Source organism: Aotus nancymaae, unplaced genomic scaffold, assembly GCF_030222135.1.
Source record: "Aotus nancymaae isolate 86718 unplaced genomic scaffold, 86718_ANA_hifiasm-v0.15.2.pri h1tg000011l, whole genome shotgun sequence".
NCBI lineage: Eukaryota > Metazoa > Chordata > Mammalia > Primates > Aotidae > Aotus > Aotus nancymaae.
In genome coordinates, this window is record NW_026988422.1 from 11,673,739 (window position 1) to 11,694,940 (window position 21,202).

Here is a 21,202-nt window from a genome sequence, read left to right on the forward strand (position 1 = left end):
GGTAAATGGCATTCAAAGGGAAGTTTTTTAGTCCAAAGTACCAGTAGTTTGTAATTGAAAAAAGCGCACAGGTTTTCACCATAAACTCCAGTCTCCACATAGGGCTACAGCACAGAAAACAAAACAAAACTGTCTCTACTAGCACTCCAGTTTCTGTTCTACATTGTGTGGGCTCAGGAAAAGTTACTGGTTTCCATTTATTAGTAGCATGGTTAATTAATATTGCTGTAAGGGTGAAAATACCATGCCTTCTCCAGGCTTGCCAACCTCCCAACACCTTGATGTATTCACTGACCTGGGAGCTCTTCAAACTCATTGTTCAAGGATTTATATAAAGCTTAAATCCAGCTGCCTCAACCATCCCCTAGTTTCTTATCCTGAAACTATACAGAGGCTCTAACCTACATTATATCATTTTCATAAACTCAGGTGTGATCAGAAGGGACTCTATGAAAAGCAAAAGACACTCATTCAGGAAATGTCAAAGGTTCTAGGTGCTCTATGCCAGGAAGCAGGGACAAAGACCAAATATTTGTTATTATAACACACTTTTTCAGGAAGTTCACAAACACTTCATGCTACTGAAGTAATAATTTATAAAATAATATTGTATACATTGTAATATTTTCTTTTTCACAAGATGGACAGTGTGTAAAGTGGATCCTATATGATAGAATTAGTCACAATAGTAAAAGGGTTGTGTACTTGCAATATACAAGTACATATATATAAACTGTTGTTTCAGGAGGGATAGCATCTTAGTCCATTCCTACTGATATGACAAAATACCTTAAACTGAGTAGTTTATATGTACTGCTTACAGTTCTAGACTTTGGAACCTCCAAGATCGAGGCACCAGCAGATTCAGTGTCTGGTGACAGCTCTCTCTCTCTGCTCCAAAGATGGTGCCTTGTTGCTGTGTCCTCACATGACAGAAGGAGCAAATCAGCTCCTTCAAGCCTTTTTGATAAGGGCACTAATTCTATTCATGGGGGCAAAGCACTCATGACCTAATCACCTTCTCAAGGTCCAGACTCTTAATATCATTACATTGGATATTAGGTTGCAATATATGAGTTTCAGCAGTACACCAACATTCATACCAAAGCATATGGGACAGAAGAAGATGTAAGAGAACTCAGGGAAAGAGGGTTATGTCAGCCTGGTTAAAAACAGACAGTAATCACAAGAGCCTGACCTTGACTCTTCCACTTACTAGCCTGTGGCTTTGGACAAGTTACATGACCTATCTGTCCTTCAGTTTCCTCATTTGTTTACTGGACCAATAATAGTTGCTATTTTATTCTATTCCTGTGCATAATGCAAAACTTCACAATTAAAAAAAATTTAAAAGAACAGTTGTCACATAGAAGGCATTCAATTCATATTATCTACTATATTACTATTATTTAGAATTTATTTTATAAATTCACTCATATGCCCTAATAGTAACTCACTGAGGTAGGTTTTGCTATCTACATTTCATAGATGAAGAAGCTAAAAATCAGAAACCTTCAGTAACTTGCTCAGAGGTCACATAAATTGTAGGTTGGAGTGTGAGAATTTAAACTCTGTCCTTTTTTGGCTTAAACTTTCTTTCCTCTGCAGCTGTGGAAGATGCTGCCTACCGTATTTTCTCTTGTTACCCTACTTGCACCGCCATTACCATCCCTTGTCTAATCCATCCAGAATCTTCAACTGATAATGATACTCATAATCATTTAAACCTGTGTACTTTCAATCATAGATTTTAAATTTGAATTTTTGTAAAAGATCTTAGAGATCATTTTGTGTACTTTATTTTTAGACAAGGAAACAGATTCAGAATGGTTAAGAGACAAGCACTGTGGAGAAGACGGCAGTTCGTGACTAGTCAGGACTGGAACTCAGGTCTCTCACTTCTTGTTCAATGCTTTATTATTATTATCATTTGTAGTCATCTCCATACCTACAGATGACTACTCTGGACATGTTTATTTCTGTGCAATGTCAAAGGTAAGCTTGTTTACATTGCTTCAGATGAAACAACATAAGGATGCACTAGTCTGATGGTTCTTTTTTCTAACTCAGATTCTAAACGACTATGTTCTTTTTTTTTTTATTGCATTTTAGGTTTTGGGGTACATGTGAAGAACATGCAAGATTGTTGCATAGGTAGACACATGGCAGTGTGATTTGCTGCCTTCCTCCCCCTCACGTATATCTGGCATTTCTCCCCATGCTATCTCTCCCCAACTCCACCCCCCCTTGTCCTTCCCCCACTATTACAGAGCTGTACATTCATTACAATCAATAAAGCTACATTAACATATCATTATCACTCAAAGTCCACTGTTGACATTAGGGTTCACTGTTGTACATTCTGTGGGTTTGACAAACGTATAATGACACATATCTGCCATTATAGTATCATACAAAATAATTTCACTGCCCTAAAAATCCTCTGTGCTCTGCCTATTCATCCCTCCTTCTTCACCAGTCCCTGCTTTGTCTTTACTTTAACCATCCATTTTGCCTTTTGCTTTTTCCTAAGGAAAAACAATTCTGCTTTGGCTTACAAGGCATACTATAAGTCATCTCCATAACCTGTAGGTTTTTCTCAGTTGCTGAAGAGCAATTGCTTGGCTTGTTCAGAACTGACATGCCATACTTGACATTGGAGGATGCTAGTTGGGATACCTCGAAATTACTCTTGTGAGTGAGTGCTATGCATTCATATATGACAGTAGGGCATCAAGTATTTATTGAACAAGTAACCACTATAGTTAATATATTGATAGACAGCTGCAGTTTCCAGATTGAATGTAACCCTCATATAGGAACAAATGGTCACTAAGTAGAAAGAATAACAACGGCCATTATAAACTATCTATAATGTGACTTTATTTGCAAATGGTGTCAATATAGAGTTAAAATGAGACCATACTGAAGTACAGTGACCCCTAATCTAATATAACTAGCATCCTTCTGGAAAGGAGAAAATTGGACATAGCTAGGCACACAAAGTTTCTCCATGGAATGACAAAATCAAGAGCCTACAGGGAGAAGGAAGGAATATAAATGAGTGAAGTTGAACAGAGTTGTGGCAGAATGGATTAGTAGGTTCTGTGGCAAAATGAAAAGTGACTTCCCTACCTAAATGGCATGACTATCGTGGAGAAAAGTAGGGTCAGTGTTGTGTGATGATCTAATTTTTCTAGAGGAATTTGAAATCCACAATTTTATGTAAAATAGCTGATATTTGAATATTAAAAATATTTCCATTTATTTGGTAAAATATTATGCAGGCCGAATAAAGCACACATGTGGACCAGCTCTAACCCTTAAGACAAGATTTTGCACCTCTGTATTGCTCAGCAGTAGTTTGCCAAGGGTGGTGTTTATGCATATGTAGGGGTGTGGAAGACAGTCCACTTCCGCCCTAGGTGCAGGCAACAACGGGCTGTTGCCTGTCTTCTGGGTTGGACCGATCCCAAATCCTTCTTTAGTATGCTGCTGTCTACTACTGGGCGCCCTACCACTCTGTCCCTCACTCATTATGCTCCTCCCATGGCCTTTATTCCGTTCCTCAAGCAAAACAAACCTCTTTCTTCCCACGGACATTTTAATTGCTGTAAAATTTCATTTAGAATATTCTTCTTTTGTCTCTTCAGGTTATTGATTTATCCTCATTATTAAGATTGCAGCCTAAATTTATTTTCTTCAGTAAGACCTTACTCAATTGTGTAGTAGCCCTGCTCAATTATTTGTTTTTACACCATCATTTTATCTTGTTACATTTATCATTACTTGGAAGTATTTTGTTTATTTATTTGTTTCATTTTACACTGCCTCCCTCACCATCTCTTCATATCCCCAACTCACACTAAAATGCAAATTCAATGAGAGGATTGAGAATAGAATCTTTTCTTTTTAAATATTCACTGATTTATCCCCAGTGTCTAATGCATTGTCTAGCACACAGTTGGCCAATAAATATTTCTTCAATAAATGCAAATATTAACATTCTCAAAGATGAACTTAAGCTATATGTGAGAACATATCTCAAAAAAATAATTTTGGAACAATTTACCATACGGCCTGGATGAGTGTCTCTTGAAGTAAACATGTTTGATTCTAATGAATGCCTTTTATGCTGGTTTCATAAAATATATGAAAGAAAATTAAATAATAGTAAATTACACAATGAAGTAGTAAAAATAGATGCCTATGTTTTGATCTCAGAGTATGCAAATCTATAAGATCTGAATAATACTGGAATGATTACATCATTATCCATCAGAGTTAATAAGACTAAGTAAAGCTATTATATGCCAAAAAATAAAATTTCTCAGATTTTTAAAAATTTTAACTGATTACCTTCATTTTGACTCTTCCTTTTTGATTTCTACAAAATGTGCATTTGACTAGTAGAGTAAATTTAATCATTACCATGAGATTAGTGTTCATTTCAACAAAAGAATTTGTTTGCTTTTATTTATGTTTTATACCTGCTCTTTTTGATAAATGTCAAAAAAGTGGAAACTCTAAATTTAAACTCTAAATGTCTAAATGTTAGCTAGGCATCAAAACCAATTTTATCATTTATGAATGTATTGGAAATGCTGTATTTTGCAAAAATGGTTTTTGTTGAATAATGATAATACTAAATATATTTACAGTCAAAATGTCAATACACAGTACAACTATGAGAATTCCTGTGTGGTTTCATTAATAATATTTTTCGTTACAGTTTAATATGTGCCTCTAGTAAAACTGTTTCATAATACAGTGAGAAACTTCTAAAATGATGCAAACTTCACAAATTTTGAGATTTGGTGACTCTTCAGTCTAGCCCCATGTCTCAGAAATAATCTGAAGATAAAAGGTCATTTTAAAATATGATGGCGGAGCATGAACGGAACAGGAGAGTGGCAGTTCATGAGTCACATCCCTTCTTGGCCTCAGGACCCCTTTCTCTCCTCTCTCCCTTTTGAACTTCTGCCACTTTGTAATAGTTATTGTATGTCTCAGCTCTGTGTATGCATTCCATTACTATTAGTAAGACTCTATTTAGGTTCTCATTAACTCCCCTATAATTAATTTTATTTTGTTATTGTCTTTAATAAAATTTTACTTTATGCATGTATTTCAGCTAGAATAGATATGAACTCTTCTAAAATATTTAATATGTCAAAACTATTACATTGTATTCTTTAACTTTACTTCCAAATCACACAAAATTCAGCTCTGAGACATCAATTGGTGTCATCAAGAAATATAGGAGGACATTTGTTAATGCAGCTCTTTCTCACTCATAGCAGTAAAATGGAGAAATGCCTGTGGTCAGGAGTCTGTCATGTTCTTGGTAAGGTTAGTGGGGTTTGCTGACTGTATCCACACAGTCCCAGCCAGGCTCAGCAACAGGACTACTGCCTTGGTTCCCAAAGTATAGTTCAAACTCAGGTCAGCCTCTAAATCTTATACTGATTTTCCTATAGCATGTTCTGTAATTGCTCTGGACCCATCAGAAACTAGAAAATCTAAACAAACAAACAAAAAGTGAACAGTGGAGTCTATTTAGAAACAGAATTTCTAAAATGTTTTTCATGTAAAACTACCTCTTCACTTTTATAGATGTTATGCTTAAAAATGTTCTGTTTATCAAATATGTGTGGAAAACATGGGATTAGACAAATGTAAAAAGATTTCTTTTGGTAGGACTTTTGTCTTTTTGTACGATAATATTGCATTTGAAATCAAGAAGAGAAAACAGCAAATATTTCCTGAAATTTTATGACGAATTTTTTTTTGGAACAAAACTAGTACTCCACAGAATACTCTTTGGGACCCTCTAAAAATGGAATGATTTCAAAATTTTAGCATAAAATAACAAATTATAAAAATTTTAAGGAACATGTACTGTTACCTTGCTACCCCATGTGTTATCTAAAGACTAAAATTTAACAAGTGTCAAGATCATTACTATGTCTGTTAAGCTTGAGGCACTGTTCTACAATAGCTAGACTAATAATTTCCAGTGAGATTTTAATCTGTGAAAAATTAAAGTCTTTCCTGGGTATATAAGCCATACAAGATCCCTCACTCTGAGGAAAGAAAAAGAAATATTTCCACCTTACCACCTGATCTAATGTTTTCAGCAGACCTCACAACCAACATACATACACATGTAGATAAGAACACTTATTTGGGGCTAAAGAAAAGTGAAAAGTTAATCCAAATTAAGATTTCTTCTTTTTGGAGATAAGAGAAAATATTGAGCCACAATAGCTTCAACAGAGGAATGGATTGGGAAAAAATCCAAAAATGAGTGAGATAAATTCTAGCAAGTGGCCTAAAAGATGGAGGCTATTTTTTTTTTTTTTTGTAGAGTAGATAACCAACAATTTTTTTTCTTTTAAGGTGCAGATAATTGGTGTATGAATACAATACTTTAGGATATCTGGCATTCTGCCAACAGTGGAAAGTTGGCCAATGACCAAAAAGCCAAAATGATCTCAGGAAGGCTGATCCAAATGGAAGTATCCAGAAATCATCATTTACATATATTTTTGTTTACTTGAAAAGCATAAAACATCAGTCAGTAGAGTTTAACAGCTGCTCATATCAGAATTAGGAGAATGGACAATTGGTTAGTCATTTAGTTCAAAGACTAGACAAAGCTTCATGATATACACGTGAAAATGACATCTGGTGGACTATATACAGATACGTATCTGTGACACGATTTGACTACAGTATATACAAAGAATGCTGTATTTTAACTAAATGGGCATAAAAGTTATCTTTCAAAAGAATTCTTTTAAAAAAATGCTAGAAATTTTCAGGTATATATTTCTCAAGTTGAACAGTTTTATAGTGTAATATCTTCTATGCCCCAATTTTTCTCTCTAGGCTGAGTTAGCACTATGTAAATGATTTAGGGTGACAAATGGCAAAATATATAATTTCTGCATATGATGCATATTTGCTGTTGGTATAAAAATAAAACATAATGGAAGATAGCAAGAACATCTTCAATAATATTTGACTCATCTCAAAACCAAAGCTAGCACACTATTAGACTAACTTTATGAAACATCTTCAATCATTTGTGTGACTGAGCTCTTCTGCTAGCTAAGTTTTTCCATTGAATGGAAGTAATAGTCACCAAGTTACCATATGAACCCAGAGGTTATGGTGATTTCTATTTGGCATACAGTATGACTGGAGTTCATTACTGAGGGTAAGATACCTTTGTCAGCCTCTTCTTCTTCTGCTCTAGGACATGAGCACTAAATGCTGTTAACTGTCTTATTTTGCTGTCCCTTGAACAGGGAACCGATGCTGTCACTCAACCACCAGAGAAGCGAGAAAAATTAAGAAAGAGGAACCTTCAGAAGAAGAGTTAGCTTGTCATTGATACTTTCTTTGTCTGACGGTTTGTTTTTAAAGAAGGTGGTAAATAAACCTTTCTTATTTGTTGTTTTGAGCCATTGACTTCTCTTTTATCCAAGCGTGTTTGTCAGAATTGATCCAGAGGGAGAAAAGGGGCACTTGAAATGTAAGATCTAAATTATGTAGTTCTTAAGATGATTATTATGTATAAGTGTGATTATTTGCATTTAAGGGCTATGCAGGGCCAGCAACAGGGATGGAAACAGGAATATAATCTGTTAGCAACTCAAAGAATGCTTAATGCCACTTTACTTATTATTCTTCACCCTCTTTATTTCCTATAGATAAAATGAGAATTATGGCATTCACACCAGTTCTGATGAGAACTAAGGTCAAGACAAATATGTATTTTTCTCAGACCTTTGAAATATTCTACATGAGCTGACAACTTTCTCTCAAGAAAAATTCCTTCTTAGAAGTCAAAAATTCAGTGTATTGTCAAAAAGACAATACATTTTCATTTTTTAAAATAGGGAGCCATAAAAACCAAGGTTTTCTACCAACCTCTTCAACCATGTTGGAAGGCTTCCTGGTGTATTCCTCCTGAGCAAGGGAGGCCAGTCGTACCTATGTGGTCTCCAGATGCCAGAATATTCCATCTTACCTGGAGACACCTATTCTTGCATTCATTGGAGTGGCATTTTCTGGGTCATCAAACGTGCCCCTTCAAAATTGCGAAAATGTCAGCTCTTTGGTTGGGGCTTCTCCAATGCAATCTTGCTTCCCTTGTTGGGAAACAGCTGGGAGATGTTGGCTTTATCTAAAAGTGTCAAATTGAATATTGAATCAGCAAGGTCTGTAAATGTTTATTATTGAATTCCAGCAGATCTCATAGGATTTGATTCTGTATCCAGGGTACAAATAACTCACCATCTTTTCTTAAACACATAGAATTTTGTGATCCTGCTTAAAATGAACCAGAAAACTACTGTACACACAAGATAAAGTTGTGGCCCCAAAAGGACTTTTTTCCCCCTGTGGATGAAGTATATTATGTATTCTGGAATTGCATCTTTTCCCTCTCATGAAAGGGGAATGTCCAGCAGCATCATAAAACTCCTGCATAACAACAACAAAAAGAATCTTTCTGGTGCAAAATTGGTTTCACATTTTCTTTGTTCTTTTGCTGTGCTCTGAGAATATCTTCAATGTGGCAGAACTTCCTTATTCTTATCAAAATTGTAAAATTGTGAAGGGAGTCAGTAAAACACTCCTTGATGAAACAAAACATAGTAAATGTGCACAAAACCAGGCGCTTAATTGTACTGCTGTCTTCTATGACAAGTTTTTGTTTCAGAAGCAAATACAGTTCTTAGTAAAAAGTCTCCTAAGAGAGCCTGGTGTTCACTATGTGTCTAAAGTAATGTTTTGTTCAGTTGCTGCTATTTCACAAATAATACTGGAAAAAGTAAAGAAGACGAATCATTGGATAAGGATGTTCTCTCTCTTAAGACAGGCTTATATAGATCTTTTTTAAAGAATTACTAAAACAGAAGTCCATCTAAATTTGCACAAAAGTAGATTTTTGCTTTCGTCTGCTGTATTAGGGAAGTAGAGGTCTTCATAAGTAACTTTCATTATTATTATTTGTGAATGATAAAACCTCTTTTCTCCCTCTTTCTTCATCTTAGTGGCATACATTTTGACACCAGTCTGGAAATTATGGAAAATAAGCAGAAAGGAAAAACAGATACTGTGTGTCACTGTCAGAAATCCCTGGGCATTTCAAAATGTTAGCTCTGCATGAAGGAAATGTATTTATCTAATTTCACACTTGGATAGTGAATCATTAATCCAGAATGAAAATAGACATTTTGTTTCTCAGGATTCTCCCTTTCTTTTAAAGTAGCCAATCACACAGCTTAATTTTTCATCGCTTAAACAAAGAAGCAGTATTTGAAAATTATTTCTTGTACATCTCATTTTTCCACAAGCACCCTAATTAGACCACATGAAGTATGAAGCTATTTTCATATCTGTCTAATATAACTATTTTTCATTCCCCATTTGACCTTGAGTTTGTCGCTTTTTATTCTCTACTACTGCTTTATTTTCTTGTAGAATTCGAAAAAAAATTATAATTTTTAACAAAAAATTACATGGTATTCAGCCTTTTAGATTTTTTAGTATTTTAAATCCTTTTTGATTTCTTAGTATTTTAAATATCAAGGTAAGTAAGTTTGATTTTGTTTCCTTTACATTGTGAGAACATGTGTGGCCAGATAATGGCATATGTGTTAATAGCTACCTTTTCGTAACTGCTACATTTAGCCTTATAACAAATTATTGAATAATCTAATTACTATTTCTCAAATGAATAAAATGACATTTGCAGAATTAGAAAACCCATAATTAATAAATATTTTCTGTTTATCAGTGAGAGTCTGTGGTTGAAATAGCTAACTGACATGTCAAGTATGATAGAAGAAACAATTTTTAATATATTTAACAATAAAAATGTGTGTATATGTGTATTTCTGTACCTTAACAAGAAGGATTTCAAGGATCTCGTCAAGGTCAGTGAACTAGAAAGCATTATATACGGGTTCGAACACAGGTTTAACAACACATATTGTCTTTGAAATCAGATAGATTTTAAGAATCTCTAGACTTCTAGTGTTCAATAATTGTCTATGGGTCAATAGTAGTTCATTAACTTATGCCCTATGGAGAAGCCATCCAGAAATTTTCTGTGGAAACACATGATAACAACACAATAACATGTAAATACAAACACAAACAAATCAAAGTAATTTATTTCATGATCTAATAGCATTAAGCAATTATTCCTATCCAGTGCATATACATGCTTGCAGCGGGTAGATGTTGGGGTAGCAAGCTTGAGTCAATTAGTAGTTGGAATTCAAACTCAATGGATTTTAGTAAATGTAAAGTAAGCTCAATGTATTTATCTGTTCTTGTTAATTTTCAGCTATGATATCAATGTATATGAGGAAATTTGTGCCACAGATAGAACTTTTAAAATTTAATCTTGTTGTCAAAGAAAAGAATGCATGTGGCATCATACATGCTTTTTTTTATTAAAGCACTTAATAAGTGCTTTAATATTTAAAAAAATCAATTGAGGGCCGGGCGCGGTGGCTCAAGCCTGTAATCCCAGCCCTTTGGGAGACTGAGGCGGGTGGATCACGAGGTCAAGAGATCGAGACCATCCTGGTCAACATGGTGAAACCCCGTCTCTACTAATACAAAAAATTAGCTGGGCATGGTGGCGCGTGCCTGTAATCCCAGCTACTCAGGAGGCTGAGGTAGGAGAATTGCCTGAACCCAGGAGGCGGAGGTTGCGGTGAGCCGAGATCGCGCCATTGCACTCCAGCCTGGGTAACAAGAGCGAAACTCCGTCTCAAAAAAAAAAAAAAAATCAATTGAGTGACACTGCTATTAGACAAATTTTTAGAGTATCAATATTCTTAAATACCCTCTTGCTATAATATCTCATTAAAACACACACACATCCACACTTTTTTATTACTAAATATATTAAAATCATTTCATCTTTATCTTAGTTGATATGTCAGTTTGCTATTTCAACCACAGAATCATATTGGCAAAAATTGAAAATATTTGTTAATTATGGGTTTTCTAAGCTTGGCTTAAGTGACTTGACTCTGTCACTTGGCTGTCTCTTAAAGTCTCATAGTGTTTAGTCCCATGTTTCATTATCTTAGAATGCATATTCTTCTTGAATGAATTATTTCCTTCTATTGCTTTTAAAAGCCCCAGTAGAATGTGATCTCCCTAAGAGTAATTTTGTGCCTAGAATACTGACTGACACACAGTAGGCACTCAACATATATTAGTTTAATACATCAGTGATGACAAGATAGGTGTCTCTGAATTAAATCTGTGTCCTGTGCTCCAAATATTTAAATACTTATTCTATATATTTAGGGGGTTCTAAAACTCACTGCACCAAGAGCAGAATCCTTATTTTTCCAAACCTACCCAAACTTCTTTGTTGCTTACCTGAAAAAGCAAAACAAAACAAAACAAAACTTTCATTTGCCTAGTTGTCAAACTAAAACTCAGGGCTGCATCTTCAACATTTCTCTTGCCTTTGTACTCTACAACTATCACCAAATTCTGTCAATTTTCTCAGGGAATTTGGAGGCTATTTTGTTGTTTTTCAACTTTACAAAGACTGAAATGAAACAAAACCCTCTACATTAAAAATCAGTCTATTTATCAAAGAGCTTATAGTTTCAGATTTTAGATTTAAATCTTTAGTTCTTTTGAGTTGATTTTTTGTGTGTGTATGATGTAAGACAAGGGACTAATTTCATTATTTTGCAAGTTTTCCCAACACCTTTTGTTGAAGAGATGGTTCTTTTGCCATTGTGTATCCTTGGCACCCTTGTCAAAGATCAGTTGACTGAATATGCCTAGATTTATTTCTGAGCATTTTATTCTTTTCTATGTAAATGTGTGTTTTTACACAAGTTCTATACTGTTTTAATCACTATAGTTTTGAAATCAGAATGCGTAACGTCTCCGTCTTTGTTCTTCTTTCTCAATATTGCTTTGGCTATTCAGGGTCTTTTAGTTCCATATAAATTTTTGAATTGTATTTTCTTTTTATGTAAAAAAAAAAAAGCCACTGGGATTTTGACAAGAATTTCACTGAATCTGTACATCCCTTTGGGTAGTAATGGACATTTTAACAATATTAAATCTTCCTATCTACCAATATGCATGCTTTTCTCTTTGTTTATAACTTTTTAAATTTCTTTCTTCAGTGATTTTTGTTTTCAGTATACAAATCTTTCACTTCGTTGGTCAAGTTTATTCCTAATTAATTTTATTTTTTAATGCTATTATAAATGGGATTATTTTCTTAATTTCATTTTCATATAATTTGATATTGCAGTTGATTTTTATATAATTTATATAATTATATAGAAATACAGCTGATTTTTATATGCTGATTTTGCATCCTGAAAACTTTATTGTATTTGTTTTAAGTTCTAACACTTTTTTTTGGAGTCTTTAGGATTTCCTACATATAAGATTATGATTTCTAAAAACGAAGACAATTTTAGTTCTTCCTTTCTGATTTTGATTTTTTAACTTCTTTTTCTTGCCTAATTGCTTTGGCTAGAACTTCCAGTAGTATGTCAAATTGAAGTGGCAACAGTGGGTGTTCATGCCTTGTTCCTGGTCTTAGAGAAGAAAGCTTTCAGTTTTTTACCACTGAGAATGACGTGAGCAGTAGAATTTTCAGATATGGCCTTTATTAGGTTGAGCTTTCCTTCTTCACCTAGTTTGTTAAGAGATTTTATCATAAAATGTGTTGAATATGTCAATTTTTTTCTGTATTTATTTAAATAATTATGTTATTTTAATCTTTTGTTATTGTGCTATATCATGTCAATTGACTTGCATATGTTGAAAACATTCTGGAATTTTGGGGATAAATTTCACTTGGTAATGGTGTATGATCCTTTTAACATACTATTGAGTTTGGTTTGCTAATACTTTGTTAAGAATGTTTGCAGTGAATTTGGCAAAGATTTAATGTATAGAAGACCAAAAGTATAAGCAACAAATGCAAAATTAGACAAGTAAAACTACATTAAATAAGAAAGCTTCTACACAGAAAAAAAGTCAACAGAGTGAAAGGACAACCCACAGACTGAAAGAAAATATTTGCAGAACATCTACATGATAAGAGATTAATGTACAAAATATAGAAGGATATCTTACAACACAATGACAATAAAACAAATAATATGATTTTAAAATAGGCAAAAATCTTACATAGACATTACTTCAAAAAAGACATACAGATGGCCAACAAGTATATGAAAAGATACTCAGCATCACAAATCATGAGGGGAAAAAAAACCAAAACCACAATGAGGTATTGTCTTTCCTATGTTAGGATATCTATCATAAAAAATAAAAATAAAGAAGATGGCAAGTATTGGTGAGGAAGCAGAGAAATTAGAATCCTTTTACATTGTTTGTGCAACTGTAAAATGTGCAGCCGCTATGAATAACAGTATAGTAATTCCTCAAAAAGTTAAAAATAGAATTTCCATATGATCCAGAAATATCATTAGAAGTATATAATTGAATAAGTGAAGTAAGGATTTCTAAGAAATGTATTTATTCTCATTTTCATTGGAGCATTGTTTATAACAGCCAAGATATGAAAACCACTAAATACCCACCAAAAGATGAAGGGATAAAAAACATGTGGTTTATGAATGCAATAGAATATTATGTAACCTAAAAAAATGGAAGTCCTGCCAGCTGCTACAAAATAGATAGACCTGGAGGACATTATGCTTAGTCAAGCCAGTTACAGAAGATCAGTACTTCATGAGTCCACTTAAATGAGATATCTAAAATAGTCAAAGTCATTAAGGCAGAAAGTAAAATGGTGGTTGCCAGGTTTGGAGGTAGGGGGAAATAGGGATTTTCTGTTCCACAGATACAAACTTTAGTTATGCAAGATAAAGAAGTTCTAGAGATTTCTTGCGCAACATTGTGCCTGTAGTTAACGGTATTGTACAGTGCACATAAAAATTTGTTTAGAGGTAGATCTCATGTTAAGTGTTCTTACCACAATACAAAAATAACCTATCTTCACTTATATTTTTTTCTTATGGACAATAAAGATAACTTGCTGCTGCTTCCTGGAGTCAGTCTTCTGCTGGACAATGATTGTTTGATTATCTTCTTTTTTTCATATCCCTGTTGGCTCACTCTCCAAAGTTACTGTGCCTCTGTGTACACATGGAGGGGATAATCTTCCATGTTAAAAACTGTCTGTCACATATTTCTGGTGTTGCTCTTATTGTTATTGTATGTAATCAAAGAGTCATCTATACTCATGGCTTATCCTTCCTTCCAGTCAACCAATTTCTTAATATGCAACTCATTTTCCCTCATGTTTATTCACTGAAATTCTTTTCTCATGTCATCAGTAACCTCCAAACTTCTCAATCCAATCACCTTTTTGTGGTTCTTAGCTTTCATGCTGACTTATTAACTATTTCTAAACATTTATTGTGATATGCCAAGTGCTTCTCTACATTGTTTGTCTGTATTGAATATCTCTTCATTCTTGAAACTTCTTTCTTCCTGAAGCCGTTTTATGTCTTAATATTTTTACTTTTCAAAAATCTTATTCTCTATCAAATCTTGCCACTGTCTTCTAAATACAGACATTTTCAAGATTCTTTTCTAAGCTTTTTTAATGTGCACCATAATCTCTCATAATACTATCTTGAAATAGTCCTTTTTGTGTGTGTAACGCCTAGACATAAATCTGACAGCCCTAATCTTGGTTTTTCCTTTCTTTTTCTTTCTTTTTTTTTCTGAGATAGAGTCTTGCTCTGTCATTCAGGCTGGAGTGCAGTGGTTCGATCTTGGCTCACTGCAACCTCTGCCTCCCATGTTCAAGCAATTCTCCTGCCTCAGCCTCCCGAGTAGCTGGAATTACAGGCGCACATCACCACACCAGGCTAATTTTTGTATTCTTAGTAGATACGGGGTTTCACCATGTTGGCCAGGCTGGTCTTGAACTCTTGACCTAGTCATCCACCTGCCTCAGCCTCCTGAAGTGCTGGTATTACAGCCATGAGCACACCCAGCCCCAATCTTGCTTTCTCATTAGGCTCCACGTGGTTATTTTTACGTGATAGACATTGTAAATTTCTTTTCTGCTAAAGCCTCAAAACTGAAATGTCTAAAACCAAATATAATGTCTCTCCTACCTTTTAGGAAGAGAATTTTTCAGCAAGCATGGTTTTATGTTACACAAATATCCCTTAGCTTTCCTCCACCTGTTGAGAACTGGGTTTTTTCTCAAAGGTATAATCTTGTTCCATGTCTCTAAGTGTCAACAAGTGTCTGTTTTATCATTTGAATATTATGCCCTCCCTCAACCTTTTTTTTCTTAATATCTTTTAATTATCAAATAAAATTTATGTCATTCATTATCTTCTCTGGGAAACTTTCACAGATATCTAGTCTTAATTAAATGTGTTCCCTCTGTGTCTCCTGTATGCTACACAATGCTTTATTCTAGCATGTATAAATCAACACTATATGAAATTTATTTGTTGGCCTCCCTGATTATATTATTAAAACTTGTGAGTAAGAATCATGTCTTCTTTATTCTTATATCACTATTTTATAAGGTGGGTGTACACCACAGGTTGATTAAAAAAAAGTAAGGGAGACAAAAGGAAAATAAAAGAAAAAAAATTTTCTTTTTTCTCCAAATCAGAACTTGTTGAATTACATTCTTTTCTAATCATTCACTATCTAAATTGTGACTTCTTCCCAACGCTTGTTCATATGATATCTACTTTCTGGTTTTTATTTTTCTATTACTTGCTTTCAGTTTTAAATGCTGCTTCCGTAGTTCTTGATCTTAAAATCCAATTGGTTCTGAATAATTTCAGTGGTATCCTAATGGTTTTCTTTGTTTCTTTTCCCTCTCAATTACATTGTCTTCTTCACAATGTAATTTTTCTAAACCTTCCCTTTAAGAAAATATTTCTAAACCTTTCCTTTAAGAAAATCATTTTTCTGAACCTTTCCTTTAACAAAATTATTCTTCCAAATCTTTCAGTGACTTGTCATCATCTAGCAATTAAAGGCCTAGCATCTACTGTCACTAACATTTCTTTGTGACCAATCTGTCTGTCTAAGCTCTTATCAAATATTCTTATATAGCATCCCCATGTGGATGTCCTTCTTATTCTGAAAGAGCACATATTTTGCACCTTCCCCCACCTCCTATCCTGTTGCCTCTCACTCTGTTATACTCAGATTTTTTTCCTCATTAATTTTTTTTTCTATTTCCCCTATTTCAAAATGTTTTTCAACCCTAAGGCATGCAAGAAAGATACTGTGATTGATATTTTACTGTCTACGTCTCTTGGAACTCATCTCTCTCACCTCAAACAGCTATATAATTTTACTTTGTGATACTACTCAGGTGGCCCAAGTCTGTTCTTTTTTCTTCTTATCTTTAATAAGTATTGTCATGACTACTCTACTCACAAAATCTTTTCTACTATATATTACAGTCTTTGAGATCAGAGGTTTAAATTTCTATCTTGAACATATGAGTGTTCAATTAATCTTTGCTTAACATCAGAACACAGACAGGTTAAAGGCATTAGCAAGTGAATAAAGAATCCATCTTCCATTCTTCCAAACTGACCAGCAGTCTATACTCATTTTCTAAAATAATATCCACTATATGTTCTAAAGAGAAAAAAAATTGAATCTGTCATCCCTTTCAATGATATTCAAGACTATGTGGGCAGCCAAATTTATATCACCTACTACTCTGTGAGTACTTATTGTGATATATATTTGACTTTTATTTACTGAAACTTGTTGCCCTCCTCATTGCAAACAATAATTATTTTTACATCCAATTCTCAATCTATATCCTTTACAATCACTCAAAGAGAGTGAGAGGAACTTCACATAATAAAGCCTCATATCTGACAAAATACATCAATAGCACATAGGTCTGTCACTTGAAATGCTGAGGAAGCCTTTGGGTAACTTTGAACTTTCAAAGTCAGGCAGTTGCAAAGAGTGCCTCCTTTTTTGAGGGTAGTGCACTGCCTTCCATGTCCAGCTGTAGTGGTGTCATGTGTGAGGCTGAGGGCCTAGATAGCCTTTTAAACTTTTATGGAAATTGAATTTACAGGTCACCTTCAGACTTGCAGGTTTAAGAAATCTCCACCCTAATAACCATCATAAGCCTCAGTTGATAAATTTATCATATGCCACCTCAGGTAATAAAACAAAGCCAGAATTTGTTCACAGTGCAGCACACATGTGACCTGCTTTCAAACACAATTTCTTGAACTAATGCAGAAAATCTTTCTTTCTTTCTTTCTTTTTTTTTTTTTGAGACAGAGTCTTGTTCTGTTGCCAGGCTGGAGTGCAGTGGCATATTCTTGGCTCACTGCAACCTCCACCTCCTGGGTTCAAGCGATTCTCCTGCCTCAGCCTCCTGAGTAGCTGGGTCTACGGGTGCGCACCACCACACCCAGCTAATTTTTTGTATTTTTAGTAGAGATGGGGTTTCACCATGTTGGCCAGGATGGTCTCGATCTCCCGACCTCATGATCTGCCCACCTCGGCCTCCCAAAGTGCTGGGATTACAGGCGTGAGCCACCGCTTCTGGCCCAAAAACTTTCTTTTAGTAAGACAAAAAGAAAAGAAACCTCTCCTGGGCTTAAGAATAAAGCTATAATATATTTTTATAATGTTTAAGAGAAATATGTTTATTTCAATAACCATTAACAAAAAAATCAACATAAGTGACATTCCGTGCTAAGGTTTAAAGTCATCAAGATAAATGAAACCCAGTCCCCTGCCCTTAAGGAATTCAGTGTATAAATGGAAAAACAATAGCTTCAATATCAAGGCTCTGGAAACTGTCCACTAAAATCCCCTAATTCTTCTTTGTTTGTTTGTTTTTTTTTCACATGCCACGCTCATTCCACCCTCTGGTGTCTTGTACTCTTCCCCTGGAAGGTTCTTTTATTTTAATCTTTTTTCTTTTTTTCCCCCCCTCTTGTTATGCAGACTGGAGTACAATGGTGCAATCTCGGCTCACTACAACTTCCACCTCCTGGGTTCAAGCGATTCTTCTACCTCAGCCTCTCGAGTAGCTGAGATTACAGGCACCCACCACCATGCCTGGCTAATTTTTTTTTGTATTTTTAGTAGAGATAGGTTTTCACCATTTGGCCAGGCTGGTCTCGAACTCCTGACCTCAGGTGATCTGCCTGCCTCAGGCTCCCAAAGTGCTGGGATTACAGATGTGAGCCACCAAGCCCAGCCCCCTGAAAGGTTCTTAACTGTCTATCCCCTCCATCTGCTAAAACTCTAGGATTTATTAACCCAGTTAATAAATATTTATTATGTTGAGTAACAGGGAATACAGAGCTAAACAAGTATGGCTTCTCTCTATGGCAAATTTCATTCTAGCAGAAAGAGACATATAATGACTTGGCAAGTAAATAACTTATATAACTTTAAAAAGTGCTATTGACCAAGGAAGCTTCTGAGGAAGGTAACAGTGGGTCAAAACCTAGATGTTAAAAAGAAGCGGGGCCGGGCGCGGCGGCTCACGCCTGTAATCCCACCACTTTGGGAGACCGAGGCGGGCTGATCACGAGGTCAAGAGATCGAGACCATCCTCACCATGACGAAACCCAGTCTCTACTAAAAATACAAAAATTAGCCGGGTGTGGTGGCGCGCGCCTGTAGTCCCAGCTACTCGGGAGTCTGAGGCGGAAGAATCGCTTGAACCCAGGAGGCGGAGGTTGCAGTGAGCCGAGATCGCGCCACTGCACTCCAGCCTGGCGACAGAGCAAGACTCCATCTCAAAAAAAAAAAAAAAAAAAAAAAAAAAGCTGGCCATACGCAGATTTGCTTAAGAATCTTCTAGGCAGAAAGAATTAAAAATGCAACGACATTGAGTCAGAAAGCACATTGAGTTCTCTAAGGGTCAGAAAGGTAGCCAAGGGAATGTAAAAATTATAAAGGCATTACATAGAATGGAAAGGTGAGGAAGCGAATCCTGAGAGTCAGCAGTAGCATGTGCATTGACTACGCCGACATTGCTACTGACAAGGTATGTGTGCCTGGCAGATAGAATAACTGTGCCAACAGGGCACTGTGAAGCTCTGATTATTAACCCCGGAGACACCACATATGAAATTCAGAAAGTACAGGGCAATAAAGACAAATAATAGGAATAGGCAATAGCTGTAGAGTTGCATGGAAGCTCTAGAAAAAAAGGACCGACCGAAGGGAAAACAGTGAGAAATGACTCAGAAGCACATAGCAACTACCACAAGGATGTGGCCGGACAGAGGACTGGCTCCATGGAAATGACAGCTGTGCATTTAGAAGAGCTGTATGCTTGGTTTAATGTTTTGCTCTCATCATGTTGACATTCTTAATTCTTTTGGATCAAGGAGCCCAACAATTTCAATTTATGCTGGATCCCACAAATCGTGTTGCCTGTCCTGCTAGGTAGAGCAAAGTGATCTAAGAAAAATGTGATAAAGATACATTAGAAATATTTTAATACAAATGTCTAGAAATGATTGAATAAAAAATTAAGTAAAACTATAAATATGCTTTCATATATGGTTGAATTTTCAAAAATCATTAGGTACCATATACCAAGAAGAGGCAAAAAAATTAAAAAAAAAACAAAACAGTCATGGGAAGGAGCTCATCTTATCACATGCCAGATATCAATATTTAAAGCCAGTCTGTAGTAACTAAGTCAATGGACTTATCACAGGAATAGGCACACACACACACACACACACACATACCAGAATAGGGCTAGGTACATAGATATTTCATATATCTCAGAATTGGCAATTTAAATCCACGAGGAAAAGATAGACTGCTCAAAACCCGGTGCTGGAAAGTTAATTATCCAACAGGCATTAGCAAATATATTTCTATTTCTACACCAGGAAAAAAATCTATCTAGGTAAAGTCCAAATGTAAAAGTACAGCTTTAACATGTTAAGAAAAACATAGCTGACTGTTTAAGATCTCTGGCCAAGTCTGGATATATGTGCTAAAAGATAAAACAAACGTGAATTAAAAATTGTCAAATTCGGCAGCATTAAATTTTAAAAATCTCTTAAAAATCACTTTAAAATGAGATGACAAGCTACTAACAGAGTTTTCAGTACGTATAACAAGATAAAATAGTTGTTTCCAGAATATATGCAGATTTCCTTCAAATAAACTTTTCAAAAAACAAAAAGCTTAAGTTTATAAATTCCCATTCATAGAATTGGAAACAAAAATGTTCAATAACTCCATGATGTTAGTAACTTCATTAGCAATAAGTTTCCAATATAGGTAAGTCACAATCACTTGTATTTGCACTCAAAATTGATTTATGTAATGATGTACAGTATTATAATAAAGTTTTAAAAAGCTTTAAAATTTTTAACATTAAAATTGTATTTCTGTGTATTAATTAAATGTACATATTATATGTGGCAAACATATAAAATATGCTTGTGAGATTCTCATCAAATCCATTTTTAGTCATTAAACAAACCTTTCAAGTACTAACAATGTGAAGGGCACTGAGATTCTTCAGGGCATATAATGATGAAAGCACTCACATCCTGCCCTGAAGGCACACATGATCTTGTAGGAGAAATAGAGCATGCACACAAATCACTAAAGCACACCCGAGACACTGGGAAAATCTGGAAACACAGAGATAAAATGCTGCATGATCTACAATTGATTAGTTGAGTAAGTCAAGTTCTGCCTTCCAAAATTCATTTTCACTAAAACTTGGGAAGAAGTCAGATTCTATCAATACCAATGCAATTAACGTTTGGGCAGTGGGGGTAGAGTGCCAGGAGACTTTAGGAGAAATAGGTGGGATGTGCAGGATAGCCTGGGCAAGAACATGTATTTGTTAATGGTTTGCAATGCCTCGGACTTTACATTATTTATGAAAATAATAATTATTATAACATATTAATATATAAATAATACTTTAATATCATGCTGATAATATATACAATATTCACAACATTACAAGGTGGATATTATTTTGTTCAGCTTACTGAGAGGGAAATGTAATCTTTGCATTGATAAGTTAGCCAAAGTCATGGGCTCAGTGAGCAGAAGATCTAAGATCCAAATCCCAAGATTAACCTACTCTAAGGTCTATGGCCATTCTTGGAATAACATATCT